The sequence below is a fragment of the Pristiophorus japonicus genome, chromosome 15, assembly GCF_044704955.1.
Source record: "Pristiophorus japonicus isolate sPriJap1 chromosome 15, sPriJap1.hap1, whole genome shotgun sequence".
Taxonomy (NCBI): Eukaryota; Metazoa; Chordata; class Chondrichthyes; family Pristiophoridae; genus Pristiophorus; species Pristiophorus japonicus.
Window position 1 is genome coordinate 64,365,887 of NC_091991.1, and position 16,397 is coordinate 64,382,283.

The window sequence follows — 16,397 nt, forward strand, 5'->3', positions numbered from 1 at the left end:
GGATCTTTTACACCATCTGAGAGGGCAGACAAGGCCTTGGTTTAATGTCTCGTCTGAAAGATGGCACCCCTGACAGTGCAGTGCACCACTTCCTCAGCACTGCACTGAGTGTAAGCCTAGATTTTGTGCTCAAGTCTCTGGAGTGGAACTTGGATCCACAACCTTCTCAGTCAGAGGCTAGAGTTCTATCACTGTGCCGGGAGCGGGGGTTGGGAGTAGAGATCGGAAATGGAGGCCTGGAGCAGCAGCGAGATCGGGGCCCAGGAACAGTGAGGTTGAGGCCCAGGGAAGGAGCAGCATGAGCCAACAGCGAGGTCGCGAGGACTACACTTCATCCTATAAATCCCAGGGAGAGAGAACCTGTGGGAAGGAGGAAGAAGGACAGTAGGAGTATGTTTGTATGTACTCGGCCCATGCAGCAGAGCCTGGTCTCCAGTCGTCTTGAATCCCCTTGCCGCTGGACCAAGACCTTCTTCTGTCAAGCCCTTGTGGTAACTGGTGTGCAATGGTCACCCCACGTTAAAAGAATACACGCACAGACATCTTCCACCCCTTAAGATAAAGTTCGGGACCTGGAACGTCAGGAGCCTCACAGATGAGACTTCCGGCGCGCTGGAGTTTATGGAGGTTGAAGAATGAGAGGCCAGCAAAGAAAGCTTTAAAGTAGTCAAGCCTGGAGGTGAAGAAAGCATGTATAACATCTTGCACAGCAGAACGGTTGAGGTATGAGCAGCAGCAGGCAATGTTGCAAAAGTGAATGCATGTGGTCTTTTTGTTGGAGAGTATCTAGGATCTGAAGCGCAGCTCAGGGTCAAACTCTTGGATTGAATCAGAGGCAGCGGTTAGGAAGCGTGATAGAATTAGTGACAAAAGAGCAAAGTTTGCAAGAGGGGCCTAGAATGATGGCTCTGATCCTTCTCAATGTTTAGCTGGAGGAAGGTAAAACTCATTCAAGACAGCCAGCAACAAGAATACAGGTGGTGGAGCAATTTTTGGAACAATTTTTCATGGAGAATCAGGTTCATAGTCCCAAGCAGGAGAGGGGTTGGGGACAGGCAATGAGATCCAGAGGGTAGTGAGGCAACTGGATCTCCGCCCCTTCACTCAGTTCAAAAAGACACTCTTCTTTCCTACCCTCAGTCTAAGATGACATTACCCCTCTTCAGCTAAAGCTGGCACTTCCTACATCCTCATAATTTCAGAATGTTGATAGCACTCAGAGATTTAATATAGAGATTTTGAACTATTTATTATTTTCATATGTGGAGATAGCATCGTCTAACAACTAACGTCTGTAAATGTATATTGCATTACTGATATTTAATCCACTGTACATTTACTTCAGCAAATTGATTTGGTCATCACAGAATCCTCCTCACATCTTTGAGAAGTGGCAGAGTGGTACTACACCAGCTCTTAGCTTCAATGTTGACTTTCCTTTCCCTCCCTTTCCCTTTAATACTGGCAATTTTCTTTTTTCCACCATCACTTTAGGCTGAGACTCACCTGGAGTCAGTCATTCAGCACATTCAGTGAGTTGGTCTTACCGCAGGTAAAGGGTCCACAGCCAGATAGGGAATGGAAGACCAACAGGATGAGTAGTGCAAGGAAGGTAGTGCAGGGATCCTCTGCAGTCATCCCCCTGCAAACAGATACACCGCTTTGAGTACTGTTGGGGGAGATGACTTATCAGGGGGGAGCAGCAGCAGCCAAGTTCATGGCACCATGGGTGACTCTGCTGCACAGGAGGGCAGGAAAAAGAGTGGGAGAGCGATAGTGATAGGGAATTCAATTGTAAGGAGAATAGATAAGCATTTCTGCCGCCGCAACCGAGACTCCAGGATGGTATGTTGCCTCCCTGGTGCAAGGGTCAAGGATGTCTCGGAGCGGGTGCAGGACATTGTGAAAAGGGACGGTGAACAGCCAGTTGTCATGGTGCATATTGGTACCAACGATATAGGTAAAAAAACGGGATGAGGTCCTACAAGACGAATTTAGGGAGCTAGGAGTTAAGTTAAAAAGTAGGACCTCAAAAGTAATAATGTCAGGATTGCTACCAGTGCCACGTGCTAGTCAGAGTAGGAATCGCAGGATAGCTCAGATGAATATGTGGCTTGAGCAGTGGTGCAGAAGGGAGGGATTCAAATTCCTGGGACATTGAAACCGGTTCTGGGGGAGGTGGGACCAGTACAAACCGGACGGTCTGCACCTGGGCAGGACCGGAACCAATGTCCTAGGGGGAGTGTTTGCTAGTGCTGTGGGGGAGGAGTTAAACTAATGTGGCAGGGGGATAGGAACCTATGCAGGGAGACAGAAGGGAATAAAATGGAGTCAGAAGCAAAAGATAGAAAGGAGAATAGTAAAAGTGGAGGGCAGAGAAACCTAAGGCAAAAAACAAAAAGGGCCACATTACAGCAACATTCTTAAGGGGCAAAGTGTGTTAAAAAGACAAGCCTGAAGGCTCTGTGCCTCAATGCGAGGAGTATTCGGAATAAGGTTGACGAATTAACTGCACAGATAGCAGTTAACGGATATGATGTAATTGGCATCACGGAGACATGGCTCCAGGGTGACCAAGGCTGGGAACTCAAAATCTAAGGGTATTCAGCATTTAGGAAGGATAGACAGAAAGGAAAAGCAGGTGGGGTGGCGTTGCTGGTTAAAAAGGAAATGAATGCAATAGTAAGGAGGGACATTAGCCTGGATGATGTGGAATCGGTATGGGTGGAGCTACGGAATTCCAAAGGGCAGTGGGAGTTGTGTACAGACCACCAAACAGTAGTAGTGAGGTTGGGGACAGCATCAAACAAGAAATAAGGGATGTGTGCAATAAAGGTACAGCAGTTATCATGGGTGACTTTAATCTACATATTGATTGGGCGAACCAAACTGGTAGCAATGCGGTGGAGGAGCATTTTCTGGAGTGTATTAGGGATGGTTTTCGAGACCAATATGTCGAGGAACCAACTAGAGAGCTGGCCATCCTAGACTGGGTGATGTGTAATGAGGAGGGACTAATTAGCAGTCTAGTTGTGCGAGGCTCCTTGGGGAAGAGTGACCATAATATGGTAGAATTCTTCATTAAGATGGAGAGTGACACAGTTAATTCGGAAACTAGGGTCCTGAACTTAAGGAAAGGTAACTTCGACGGTATGAGGTGTAAATTGGCTAGAATAGACTGGCAAAGGATACTTAAAGGGTTGACGGTGGATAAGCAATGGCAAACATTTAAAGATCACATGGATAAACTTCAGCAATTGTACATCCCTGTCTGGAGTAAGAATAAAACGGGGAAGGTGACTCAACCATGGCTAACAAGGGAAATTAAGGATAGTGTTAAAGCCAAGGAAGAGGCATATAATTTGGCTAGAAAAAGCAACAAACCTGAGGACTGGGAGACATTTAGAATTCAACAGAGGAAGACTAAGGGTTTAATTAAGAGGGGGAAAATAGAGTACGAAAGGAAGCTTGCAGGGAATATAAAAACTGACTGCAAAAGCTTCTATAAATATGTGAAGAGAAAAAGATTAGTGAAGACAAACGTAGGTCCCTTGTAGTCAGATTCAGGTGAATTTATAATGGGGAACAAAGAAATGGCAGACCAATTGAACAAATACTTCGGTTCTATCTTCACGAAGGAAGACACAAATAACCTTCCGAATGTACTAGGGGACAGTAGGTCTAGTGAGAAGGAGGAACTGAAGGATATCCTTATCAGGCGGGAAATTGTGTTAGGGAAATTGATTGGATTGAAGGCCGATAAATCCCCAGGGCCTGATAGTCTGCATAGAGTACTTAAGGAAGTGGCCCTAGAAATAGTGGATGCATTGGTGATCATTTTCCAACAGTCTATCGACTCTGGATCAGTTTCTATGGACTGGAGGGTAGCTAATGTAACACCACTTTTTAAAAAAGGAGAGAAAACGGGTAATTAGACCGGTTAGCCTGACATCAGTAGTGGGAAAAATATTGGAATCAATCATTAAGGATGAAATAGCAGCGTATTTGGAAAGCAGTGACAGGATTGGACCGAGTCAGCATGGATTATGAAAGGGAAATCATGCTTGACGAATCCTCTGGAATTTTTTGAGGGTGTAACTAGCAGAGTGGACAAGGGAGAACCAGTGAATGTGGTCTATTTGGACTTTCAAAAGGCTTTTGACAAGGTCCTGCACAAGAGATTGGTGTGCAAAATCAAAGCGCATGGTATTGGGGGTAATGTGGATAGAGAACTGGTTTGCAGACAGGAAGCAGAGAGTCGGGATAAACGGGTCCTTTTCAGAATGGCAGGCAGTGACTAGTGGAGTGCCGCAGGGCTCAGTGCTGGGACCTCAGCTCTTTACAATATACATTAACGATTTAGATGAAGGAATTGAGTGTAATATCTCCAAGTTTGCGGATGACACTAAACTAGGTGGCGGTGTGAGCTGTGAGGAGGACGCTAAGAGGCTGCAGGGTGACTGGGACAGGTTAGGTGAGTGGGCAAATGCATGGCAGATGTAGTATAATGTGGATAAATGTGAGGGTATCCATTTTGGGGGCAAATCCATGAAGGCAGAATATTATCTGGATGGCGGAAGATTAGGAAAAGGGGAGGTGCAACGAGACCTGGGTGTCATGGTTCATCAGTCACTGAAAGTGGGCATACAGGTACAGCAGGCGGTGAAGGCAAATGGTATGTTGGCCTTCATAGCTAGGGGATTTGAGTATAGGAGCAGGGAGTGCAGCGAAGGTTCACCAGACTGATTCCAGGGATGGCTGGGCTGTCATATGAGGAGAGACTGGACCAACTGGGCCTTTATTCACTGGAGTTTTGAAGGATGAGAGGAGATCTCATAGAAACGTATAAGATTCTGATGGGACTGGACAGGTTAGATGCGGGAAGAATGTTCCTGATGTTGGGGAAGTCCAGAACCAGGGGACATAATCTTAGGATAAGGGGTAGGCCATTTAGGACTGAGATGAGGAGAAACTTCTTCACTCAAGAGAGTTGTTAACCTATGGAATTCCCTGCCGCAGAGAGTTGTTGATGCCAGTTCATTGGATATATTCAAGAGGGAGTTAGATATGGCCCTTACAGCTAAGGGGATCAAGGGGTATGGAGAGAAAGCAAGAAAGGGGTACTGAGGGAATGATCAGCAATGATCTTATTGAATGGCGGTGCAGGCTCGAAGGGCCGAATGGCCTACTCCTGCACCTATTTTCTATGTTTCTACGTTTCTATGTTTCCTTCCTTCCCCCTCAGCACTGCGTCTGCTTAATTTGTCTCCTCCCAAAGGGCTGCTCCCAGCATTAACATACTACCTAGAACAGCTATGGAACCACATCAGTCAGTCAAATACTTCATGTGTTCACCATACAAGAATATAGGACCAAAGGGGCCAATCGAAGAGGTGGCGGACTAAAGCGGAGGCGGAGGAGATCATACAGCCAATGAACTTACAGGGAAATGCAATCTTACCTCAACTTGTCTGATAACACGTGCCTTAGGAGGCTGCGTTTCCGAAAGGTGGTCATTGATGAGATCTGCAGCCTACCAGCACCATCAGGACTGCACTGCCCATTGAGGTAAAGGTTACTGCAGCACTATCCTTCTATGCATCTGGCTCCCTTCAGGCTTCAGCTGGCGACATCTGTGTTATTTCTCAGCACGTCACACATTGTTCCATTCGACAGGTGACGCAAGCCCTTTATGCTCGCAGGACCAGGGAGTCACAAACCGGGAGGGCTTTGGGTTTCTCAAGAATAGCAAACCCCCAAGGCGTAGGGAGCAATAGACTGCACACACATCGCCCTGAAAGCACCTTTACAGAACGCGGAGATGTTTCGTAACTGAAAGGGATTCCACTCCCTGAATTTGTGGCTCGTTGTCGACCACAACCAAATAATTATGGCAGTTAATGCTAAATTTCCAGGCAGCATCCATGATGCGCACATCCTGCGTAAGAGCGCTGTCTCAACAAGGTCATGGTTGGATGCTGGGGGATAAAGGCTATGGCCTTGCCAGCTGGCTCATGACTCCCTGCGTAATCCCTTGACCCCCTTGCATAATCCCCTGATGGAAGCCAAGAAGCTTTACAACGAAAGCCACATAGCTACACGCAATAGCGTCAAAAAGATAATTGGAGTGCTGAAGCAGCGCTTCAGATGCCTGGACCACTCTGGAGATAGCCTACAGTACCACCCTGACCAGGTCTCTGAGTTTATTGTGGTGTGCTGCATGTTGCATAACTTAGCTATAAGGAGAAGACAACAATTGCCAGATGGGGCTGCTGGTCCAACTCAGGAAGGGATGGAGACAGAAGAGGCAGATGAGGAGGAGGAGGAGGAGTGAGAGGCTGGTGAGGACCTTGGGGAGGATAATCAGCCTGGCGATGAATCCATGGTCCCACCCCACTTCCCGCAAGACTGCAAAAACCCTGTGGGAGTTACGTGGCTGCAAAGCAGTTGCGCCAGCAGCTCATAAATGAACGCTTTGCATGAACTTACATTGGGGACAGTTACAGTTACGGAAAGACAACAGTTGGCGTTTGCATTGAGTTACGTTTCAACTTTGACTAGTCTGGCCTGGCCATTGTTTTACAACAGTTGATAGTTTTACCTTAACTTACGTTATTAGAAGATACTGCACAACAATTGTAAAGTGAATTTTTTTTTTATTACATTAACAAAATTAACTATTTTAAAATAACACCCAACGAATCACCCACCCAACCTCCACCCCCACCCCCACAGTGAAACAACAACAATGAACAATATCAATAATATAAAAAACATTGCACCCCCTCTCCCTACCTGTGGTTACGTTTCCCTCCAGATCCTGGACCCCCCCCACCCCCCCCGTGTCCTAGCCTCACCCATCCATTTTGGTCCCTGGGTACAGAGACAAAGCTGGCGTGTAGCGGGCAACGGCAAGACTTCCTGCCGTGGTGGGGGTGATGGTGGCACAATCACCTGTTGGGGGGTGTTGGAGGGGAAGACGAAGCTGGGGAATCGCCTTCCGAGTCAGAAGGAAGTGCTTTCTCCTGATTTGCTTGTGTGCTGGTGGTATGTCAGATGACGGCACCTTGGGGGTTCAGTGCCGTGTCCCGCCACTATCGCATGCCGTAAGGCATCGACGGAGGCAGACGTTGCATGCATCTCCTGGATCATCTGCTGCATATCCTCCGAATTGCGAGCACACGCCAGGGAGATATCCCCGTGAATACACCTGGAGATGCTCGCAACTAATCACGGCACTCTCCTCGCACAGTCTGGTCAAGAGCTTGATCCGATCGGCCAGAGGAGGCGTGTGCTGACCTCGCTGACCCGACCTCTGTGGGGTCGGCGTGAGCACTATTAAATGCCTTGGCGTCGCTGGCTGCATGTCGCTTGGTCCCGTTACCTCTTCAGTCGAAAATGACGTTGTAACCGCAGTTCCCACAGGTATATCAGGCATGGGGATGGGGGTGGTAGGGGCATCTTCCTCTGTATCCATATATTCCTCCTCCTCCTCATGGTCGGTGCTCTCTTCCTCCTCCCCTCCCATGGTGAGGACCACCTGCATCCTGAGGGAGAGGGGTTGGGGTTCTGGTCGCGCCTCGCTGCGCATGGGTGTTGATGGACCTGCAAAACAAAATTGAGCTTATTAGAGCAGATGGATACACATTCTTGCGCTGGCATATGAAGGAGGAACAGCACTACTACAATAAATGAGACCAAGAGATGTTACATAATAATGCATCATGTGGTAGTACATATGGTAGTACATAAGAACATAAGAAATAGGAACAGGAGTAGGTCATACGGCCCCTCGAGCCTGCTCCGCCATTCAATAAGATCATGGCTGATCTGATAATGGACTCAGCTCCACTTCCCCGCCCGCTCCCCATAACCCCTTATTGTTTAAGAAACTGTCTATTTCTGTCTTAAATTTATTCAATGTGGAATTCTATGTGGAATTCAGTGACCCAGAGAGCTGTGGAGGCTGGATCAGTTGGAGATTGACAGAATGATAAGGGAGTGAAGGTTTATGGGGAGCGGACAGAGAAGGGGACAGATGGCCAGATGGCCTGCTCCTGCTCTTATTTCTTATGTTGTCAACCTGAGAGTATCACAGAGGCTGCATGCATAACATGACATCATTCGTATATTATAATTAAATGATGTTACATTACTTTAACACTGCTTGACACATTACTCATGTGACGCATGGGAGGGTTCTGCAACACCATGGGTGGTGGCCGAGTGACTGTGGCTCCCGACAAGTGCGGCTGCTCGGACCGGTTGTTAGATAGCTTCCTCTGCAAACATGAAAAGAGCATGGCATAAGCTCATTGACTAGGTACTATCATGGAAGGACAGCATTCGCCAATGTTATATGCTAATAGGGTTTTTATCCATAATTGATGCACGGTTATAACAAAGATCGTGTTTAGGAGCTAATGCTTGACACAAACACTCCTCTCGACTAAAATCTCCATTGAACTCGGCAATGACAGGAGCTAATATCCAAAAGTGTCCCAGGGTAGACAGTGAGCAAGGGCAGCTCTCCCCCAGTCCATGCTGGGTCACTGTGTAAGTGACAGCAGCCAGAGAGACTTAAAAAGGGCACAGGTTCATAGCCCTGTCCAGATTTTAGCAGGGAATATATGTAATATATGTAAGAATAACAAGCTTAAAATCAATCCAGGAGATTTATAATTATAATTACAATTTGCATCATTACAATATATAATCTGTACTTACTCTTGCCGAAGCAACCAGGCTGTTTCAGTGTTTCCAGCATTGGTCGGACCCCCTCGCCTCATGGGACGCCGAGGAGACCACGTTCGCAATCTCGGCCCAAATCTTTCTGTAGGCCTGGGGTGGAGGTTTCCCACGCCCACCCCGGGTTAATTGGGCCCACCGGGAATGCACCTCCTGGACGAGAGCCTCATTTGCCTCGTCCGAAAAGAGCTTTGCCCTCCTCCTCCTCCCCTCCACATCATGCACACTACTATCTGATGATGACATACTCTTTTTCTTTTTATCGCTTTCACTCTGCTTTTCTCCTCTCTCTCTATCCTCTCTTCCCCCCCCCCCCACTCCCCCCTTTGCCTTCTGTGCATATGTGGATGACCCCTGACCTTCCGAAACACAGGAAAACTTGTTTACCAAAAAAAAAAACGAATGCGCAGAAGGCCGTTGCGAGGGAAGTGGAGAGATGTTGTAACACGCCAGTGCATTGACTGACAGCGGTCGACATTCCGTCCAGCCCCCACTTCTGCCCCGCTAGTCACGGCCACTCCGCTCCGCCCCCATGATGAGGCCGCTTCTGCCTCGCTGGAAGAAAAACCACGAAGTGTTGAATTTCAACAGATAGGTCGGCGCACCCATTGAGGTGGCCAGAACACTTCAAAAACAGTACGTGCGCCCCATTTCGGGCGGAGATGAATTTCTACCCCAAGGTGTTCAGGAAAGATAGAGAAGGAAGGCAAGGAGGTGGGGTGGCTGCATTGATTAACAAGGATATTACAGTGCTGGAGAGAGGGGGTGCCCTGGAGGGGTCAAGGACAGAATCTATTTGGTTAGAGTTAAGAAACAATAGAGATGCCATTACACTACTAGGTATGTTCTGTAGGCGATCAAGTAGTAGGAAGGATATAGAGGTGTAAATTTGCAGGGAATTACAGAGGTGCATGAACTATGGAGTAGTGATAATGGGGGACTTCAACTATCCTATTATAGATTGGAATAGTAATATTGTAAAGGGCAGAGAGGGGAAGCAGAGAAACATAGAAAATAGGAGCAGTAGTAGGCCATTCGGCCCTTCGAGTTTACACTGCCATTCAATATGATCATGGCTGATCCTCTATCTCAGCACCATATTCCTACTTTTTCCTCATACCCCTTGATGCCTTGTTTCTAGAAATTTATCTATCTCCCTCCACAGCCTTCTGTGGTAGAGAATTCCACAGGTTCATCACCCTCTGAGTAAAAAGATTTCTCCTCATCTTGGCCCTAAATTTCCTACCCCGTATCCGAGACTCTGATCCCTTGTTCTAGACTTCTCAGTCAGGGGAAACATCCACCCCGCATACAGTCTATCCAACCGAGTCAGAATTTTATACGTTCAATGAGATCCCCTCTCATTCTTCTCAATTCTAGTGAATACAGGCCTAGTCAACTCAATCTCTCCTCATACGGCAGTCCTGCCATCCCAGGAATCAGTCTGGTGAACCTTCGCTGCACTCCCTCTATGGCAAGTATATCCTTTCTTAGGTAAGGAAACCAAAACTGCACACAATACTCCAGGTGTGGTCTCACCAAGGCCCTGTATAACTGTAGTAAGACATCCTTGCTCCTGTGCTCAAATCCTCTTGCAATGAAGGCCAATATACCATTTGCCTTCCTAATTGCTTGCTGCATCTGCATGTTTGCTTTCATGATTGGTGTACAAGGACACCCAGGTCCCTTTGTATATCGACACTTCCCAAGCCATCACCATTTAAATAATACTTTGTCCTTATGTTTTTAACTTCACATTTATCCACGTTATATTGCATCTGCCATGTGTTTGCCCACTCACTCAACCTATCTAAATCGCCTTGCAGCGTCTTTGCATCCTCCTCACAACTCACAATTCCACCTAGTTTTGTGTCGTCAGCAAACTTGGAAATATTACATTTGGTTCCCTCATCCAAATCATTTATATATATATATTGTGAATAGCTGAGGACCAAGCACTGATCCCTGTGGTACCCCACTAGTCACTGCCCACCCCGAAAAAGACCCATTTATTCCTACTCTCTGTTTCCTGTCAGTTAACCAATTTTCAATCCATGCCAATACATTACCTCCAATCCTATGTGCTTTAATTTTGCACACCAGCCTCTGATGTGGAACTTTATCAAAGGCCTTCTGAAAATAAAAATACACTACATCCACTGGTTCTCTCTTATCTATTCTATCAGTTACATCCTCAAAAAACTACAATAGGTTTGTCAAACAAGATTTTCCTTTCATAAATCCACGTTGACTTTGTTTAATCCTGTTGATATTATCAAAGTGTGCCATTATCACATCCTTTATAATACACTCCAGCATTTTCCCTACTACTGATGTCAGGCTAACCGGTCTGTAGTTCCCTGTTCTCTCTCTCCCTTTTTTAAATAGTGGGGTTACATTTGCCACCCTCCAATCTGCAGGAACTGTTCTATAATCTATAGAATTTTGGAAGATGACAACCAATGCATCTACTATTTCCATGGCTACCTCTTTTAGTACTCTGGGATGCAGATCATCAGGCCCTGGGGATTTATCGGCCTTCAGTCCCATTAGTTTCTCCAGCAGTATTTTCTTACTAATAATCATTTCCTTTAATTCCTCTTGCTCACTAGACCCTTGGTTCCCCAGCATTTCTGGGACTTTATTTGTGTCCTCTTCCGTGAAGACAGAACCGAAGTATTTATTTAATTGTTCTGCCATTTCCTTGTTTCCCATTACAAATTCTCCCATTTCTGTCTATAAAGAACCTACATTTGTCTTCACTAATCTTTTTCTTTTTATGTACTTGTAGAAACTTTTGCAGTCGGTTTTTATGTTCCTTGCAAGTTTACTCTCATACTCTATTTTTCCCCTCTTAATCAATCTCTTGGTCCTTTTTTTGCTGAATTCTAAACTCCCAATCCTCAGGCTTGCTACTTTTTCTGGCAACTTTGTATAACTCCTCTTTGGATCTAATACTATCCTTAATTTCTTTTGTTAGCCATGGTTGGGCTACTTTTCTTTTTGTGTTTTTACGCCAGAAAGGAATGTATAACTGTTGCAATTCATGCATTTGTTCCTTAAATATTAGCCATTGCCTATCCACCGTCATGCCTTTTAATGAATCTTTCCAATCTATCATAGCCAATTCATTCCTCATATCTTCGTAGTTTCCTTTGTTTAGATTTCAGACCCTAGTTTCGGATTGGACTACTTCACTTTCCATCTTAATAAAGAATTCAATCACTCTTCCCTAAAGGACCCCGCACAACAAGACTGTTAATTACCCCTTCTCATTACACAATACCCAATCTAGGATAGCCTGTTCCCTAGTAGGCTCCTCAACATACTGGTCTAAAAAAAACCATCTCGTACAAACTCCAGGAATTCATCTGCCACAGTATTATTACTAATTTGGTTTGGCCAGTCTATATGTAGATTAAAGTCACCTACGATTACTATAGAACCCTTGTTACATGCATTGCTAATTTCCTGTTTGATGCAGTCCCCTACACTACCACTATTATTTGGAGGCCTATAGACAACTCCCGCCAATGTTTTCTGCCCTTTGGTGTTCCTTAGCTCCACCATCTTGATTTTCTGAGCCAATATCCTTTCTCACTATTGCTCTGATTTCATCCTTTACTAACAACACCACACCACCCACTCTTCATTTTTGCCTGTCCTTCCTAAATATCGAATATCCTTGGCTATTCAGCTCCCAACCCTGGTCACCCTGCAACCATGTCTCTGTAATTGCAACTATATCGTATCCGTTTACATCTATTTGCGCAGTTAATTCATTTACCTTATTACTGGTGCTTCGTGCATTCAGATACAATGCTTTTAAATTTGTCTTTTTAACATTATTAGACATCTTAACATTATTTTGTACTATAGTCCTATTTGTCTTATTGCTATTTTTTTCTTACTTGGACCCTATTTGCGAGTGAACTCTTTTGTTTGTATGCTCTGTCCTTTCCTGACGTAATCTAGTTATCCTTACCACAATCACTTTCCAGCATTGCTTCCTTTTCTTTTCTCTTTAGCATTCTAGATTGCTCTCTACTGCGACTGTCCTCCCCCCACCCCTTATTTAGTTTAAAGCCCTGTCTACCTCCCTAGTTAGTCGGTTCGCTAGAACTCTGGTCCCAGCATAGTTCAGGTGTAGTCCGTCCCCATGGAACAGCTCTCTTTCCCAAGTATTGGTGCCAGTGCCCTACGAATTGAAACCCACTTCTCCCACACCAACCTCTGAGCCACACATTCATCTCCCTGATTCTATTGACCCTATGCCAATTTGTTCGTGGCTCAGGTAATAATGCAGAGATTATTACCTTTGTGGTTCTGCTTTTCAATTTAGTTCCTAGCTGTTCAAACTCTTTCAGCAGAACCTCTTTCTTACCTATGTCATTGGTACCTATGTATACCATGACAACTGGATCCTCCCCCTCCCACTCCAAGTTCTTCTCCAGCCCAGAGGAGATGTCCTTTACCCTGGCACCGGGTAGGCAGCACAAGTGTGTTTAGGAGATCTTTCTTGAATAGTATGTTTCCGGCCCAATGAGGAAGGAGGCATTGCTGGATCTGGTTCTGGGAAATGAGGTGGGTCAAATGGAGCAAGTGTCAGTAGGAGAACATTTATGGAACAGTGATCACAGTATCATAAGGCTTAACTCAGCAATGGAAAAGGACAGGGATCAATCTAGACTAAACATACTTAATTGGAGGAAGACTAATTTCACTGGGTTGAGAATGGATCTGGCCTGGGTAAACTGGAATCATAAATGGCAGGCAAAACTGTAATCAAACAGCTTTTAAAGAGGAGATGGTTCGGGTACAGTCTAGGTACATTCCCACAAGGGGGAAAGGTAGAGAGCAAGATGAAGCAGAAAAAGGGAGAGTATGACAAATGTGAAGTTGAGAATTCAAGTGAGAACCAGGCTGAATATAGAAAGTTCAGAGGAGAAGTGAAAAGAAAATAAGAGTGGCAAAGAGAGAGTATGAGAATAGATTGGCAGCTAACATAAAAGAGAATCCAAAAGTCTTCTATAGGCATATAAATATTAAATGGGTAGTAAAGAGGAGGGATGGGGCCAATTAGGGACCAAAAGGGAGACCTACACATGAAAGTAGAGGGCATAGCTGAGGTACTAAATGAGTACTTTGCATCTGTCTTTACCAAGGAAGAAGATGCTGCCAAAGTCACAGTGAAAGACGAGCTAATTGAGATACTGGATGGGATAAAACTTGATAATGAGGAAATACTAGAACGACTGACTGTACTTAAAGTAGCTAAGTCACCAAGACTGGTTGGGATGCATCCTAGGATACTAAGGGAAGTAAAGATGGAAATTGCAGAGGTACTGGCTATAATCTTCCAATCCTCCTTAGATACAGGGGTGGTGCTAGAGAACTTGAGAATTGCAAATGTTACACTCTTGTTCAAAAAAGGGTGTAAGGATAAACCCAGTAACTACAGACCAGTCAGTTTAACCTCGGTAGTGGGGAAGCTTTTAGAAACGATAATCCGGGACAAAATTAACAGTCACTTGGACAATTGTGGATTAATTAAAGAAAGCCAGCATGGATTTGTTAAAGGCAAATCGTGTTTAACTTAGTTTTTTGATGAGATAACAGAGAGGGTTGATGAGGGCAATGCGGTTGATGTGGTGTACATGGACTTCCAAAAGGTATTTGATAAAAGTGCCACATAATAGGCTTGCCAGCGAAGTTGAAGCCCATGAAATAAAAGGGACAGTGGCACCATGGATACGAAATTGGCTAAGTAACAAAAGTATTGGTGAACGGTTGTTTTTTGGACTGGAGGAAGGTACACAGTGGTGTTCCCGAGGGGTTGGTACTAAGACCATTACTTTTCTTGATATATATCAATGACTTGGACTTGGGTGTACAGGGCACAATCTCAAAATTTGCAGATGACACAAAACTTGGAAGTATAGTAAACAGTGAGGAGGATAATAATAGATTTCAAGAGGACATAGGCAGGCTTGTGGAACAGACGGGCACATGGCAGATGAAATTAAACGGAGAAAAGTGCGAAGTGATACATTTTGGTCGGAAGAACAAGGAGACAATATAAACTGAAGGGTACAATTCTAAAGGGGGTGCATGAACAGAGAGACCTGGGGGTATATGTGCACAAATCGTGGAAAATGGCAGGGCAAGTTGTCCAAGCGGTTAAAAATGCATACAGGATTCTGGGCTTCATAAACATAAGCAAGAAAGTTATGATGAACCTTTAGAAAACACTAGTCTGGCCTCAACTCAAATATTGTGTCCAATTCTGGGCACCGTACTTCAGGAAGGATATGAAGGCCTCAGAGAAGGTGCGGAAAAGATTTACAAGGATGGTTCCATGGATAAGAGACTTCAGTTACGTGGATAGATTGGAGAAGCTGGGTTGTTCTCCTTAGAGCAGAGAAGATTTGATAGGTATTCAAAATCCTGAGAGGTCTAGACAGAGTAGATAGAGAGAGACTGTTCCCATTGGTGGAAGGGTCGAGAACTAGAGGACACAGATTTAAGGTGATTAGCAGAAGGACCAAAGGCGACAGGAGGCAAAAACTTTTTTACGCAGCGAGTGGTTAATGCACTGCCTGAGAGGGTGTGGAGGCAGACTCAATCATGGCTTTCAAAAGGGAATTGGATAAGTACCTGAAGGAAAAAAAATGACAGAGCTACGGGGAAAGGGCGGGAAAGTGGGACTACCTGAAGTGGTCTTGCAGAGAGCCAGCAAGTGTTCAACGGGCCGAATGGCCTCCTTCTGTGCTGTAACTATTCTATGATTCTATTCTAGATATGCATAGCCTCATTATTCCAAAGTGTAACTGTAGTTTTCTATCCACAAGTAGGGGTATTCCAGAGAGAACAAAATTTAATAGAGGAATCTCACTGATCTCCATGGTTTTGAACTTGGTCCTTTGGCTTGCCGCAGCAGGCATATCAGATGCTTTCGAGGCCACAAAATAATTAGAAAAGAACATGCTAGCTTTTGTTCTCGAGGAATGTTTAGGGCTAGTTGTGATTTTATACAGGTTTACAGAGTATTATATTGTACAGCTGTAGCCCTCTACAAATGGACTCTAGAGAACTATTTAACAGCCAAACAGTTGCCAAAACTTGAACCAAAAGTACCCTAGATGCCTAAAACAACTTACTTTAATGGAAGTAAAGATCTTTTTAGCTCAGTGGTGGGCAAAAGACGGCCCGAGGGCCATATTCGGCCCGCCAAGTCATTAATCCGGCCCGCTGACGGGACAGAAATAGAACGCGAGCCAGAGCTCGAGCTGCACATTCGTCTATCCACTTTCACTTCTCATGGGTCGGAGACAGGCCCAAACTGAAGTCAAGGAAAAAAAATAGTAATATTTCATTCAAATTAATAATTTGCAAAAGCGATTCTCCCCGGTCAGATCTTAAAAGGATCCGTTCCGTGATTCTGGGCCACAATGACGTATGTCCATACCCAGACTGCACTGCGTACTCAAATATGCCCTATCTAGTTTAGAGTTGAGTCATGGTTGCTCATCTCCATGACTCTTTTACCGGAGAAAGTGACCGGCGCTGCATCTTTCCTCTCCCGGTACCCAGAGTACAACGGCAGGGGAATTCTCATCTGGCATCAATAGGATCGGCATCAGTAATCT

The 16,397-nt window shown here is 45.2% G+C and overlaps 2 long non-coding RNA genes across 4 annotated transcripts in view; one reads left to right on the plus strand and one right to left on the minus strand.

Moving 5' to 3' along the window:
• The window catches only part of LOC139280816 (uncharacterized), a 149,756-nt gene that overhangs the window by 123,038 nt on the left and 10,321 nt on the right, over positions 1–16,397 (plus strand). The gene's annotated exons all lie outside the window — the stretch shown is intronic.
• The window catches only part of LOC139280815 (uncharacterized), a 37,367-nt gene continuing 27,868 nt past the window's right edge, over positions 6,899–16,397 (minus strand). For all 3 annotated transcript variants that reach the window (XR_011596772.1, XR_011596771.1, XR_011596770.1), the window contains exons 3-4: positions 8,157–8,282; positions 6,899–7,605 (exon numbers count right to left, since the gene is read on the minus strand). This is a non-coding gene — a long non-coding RNA (uncharacterized lncRNA). The remainder of the gene's footprint in view (positions 7,606–8,156; positions 8,283–16,397) is intronic.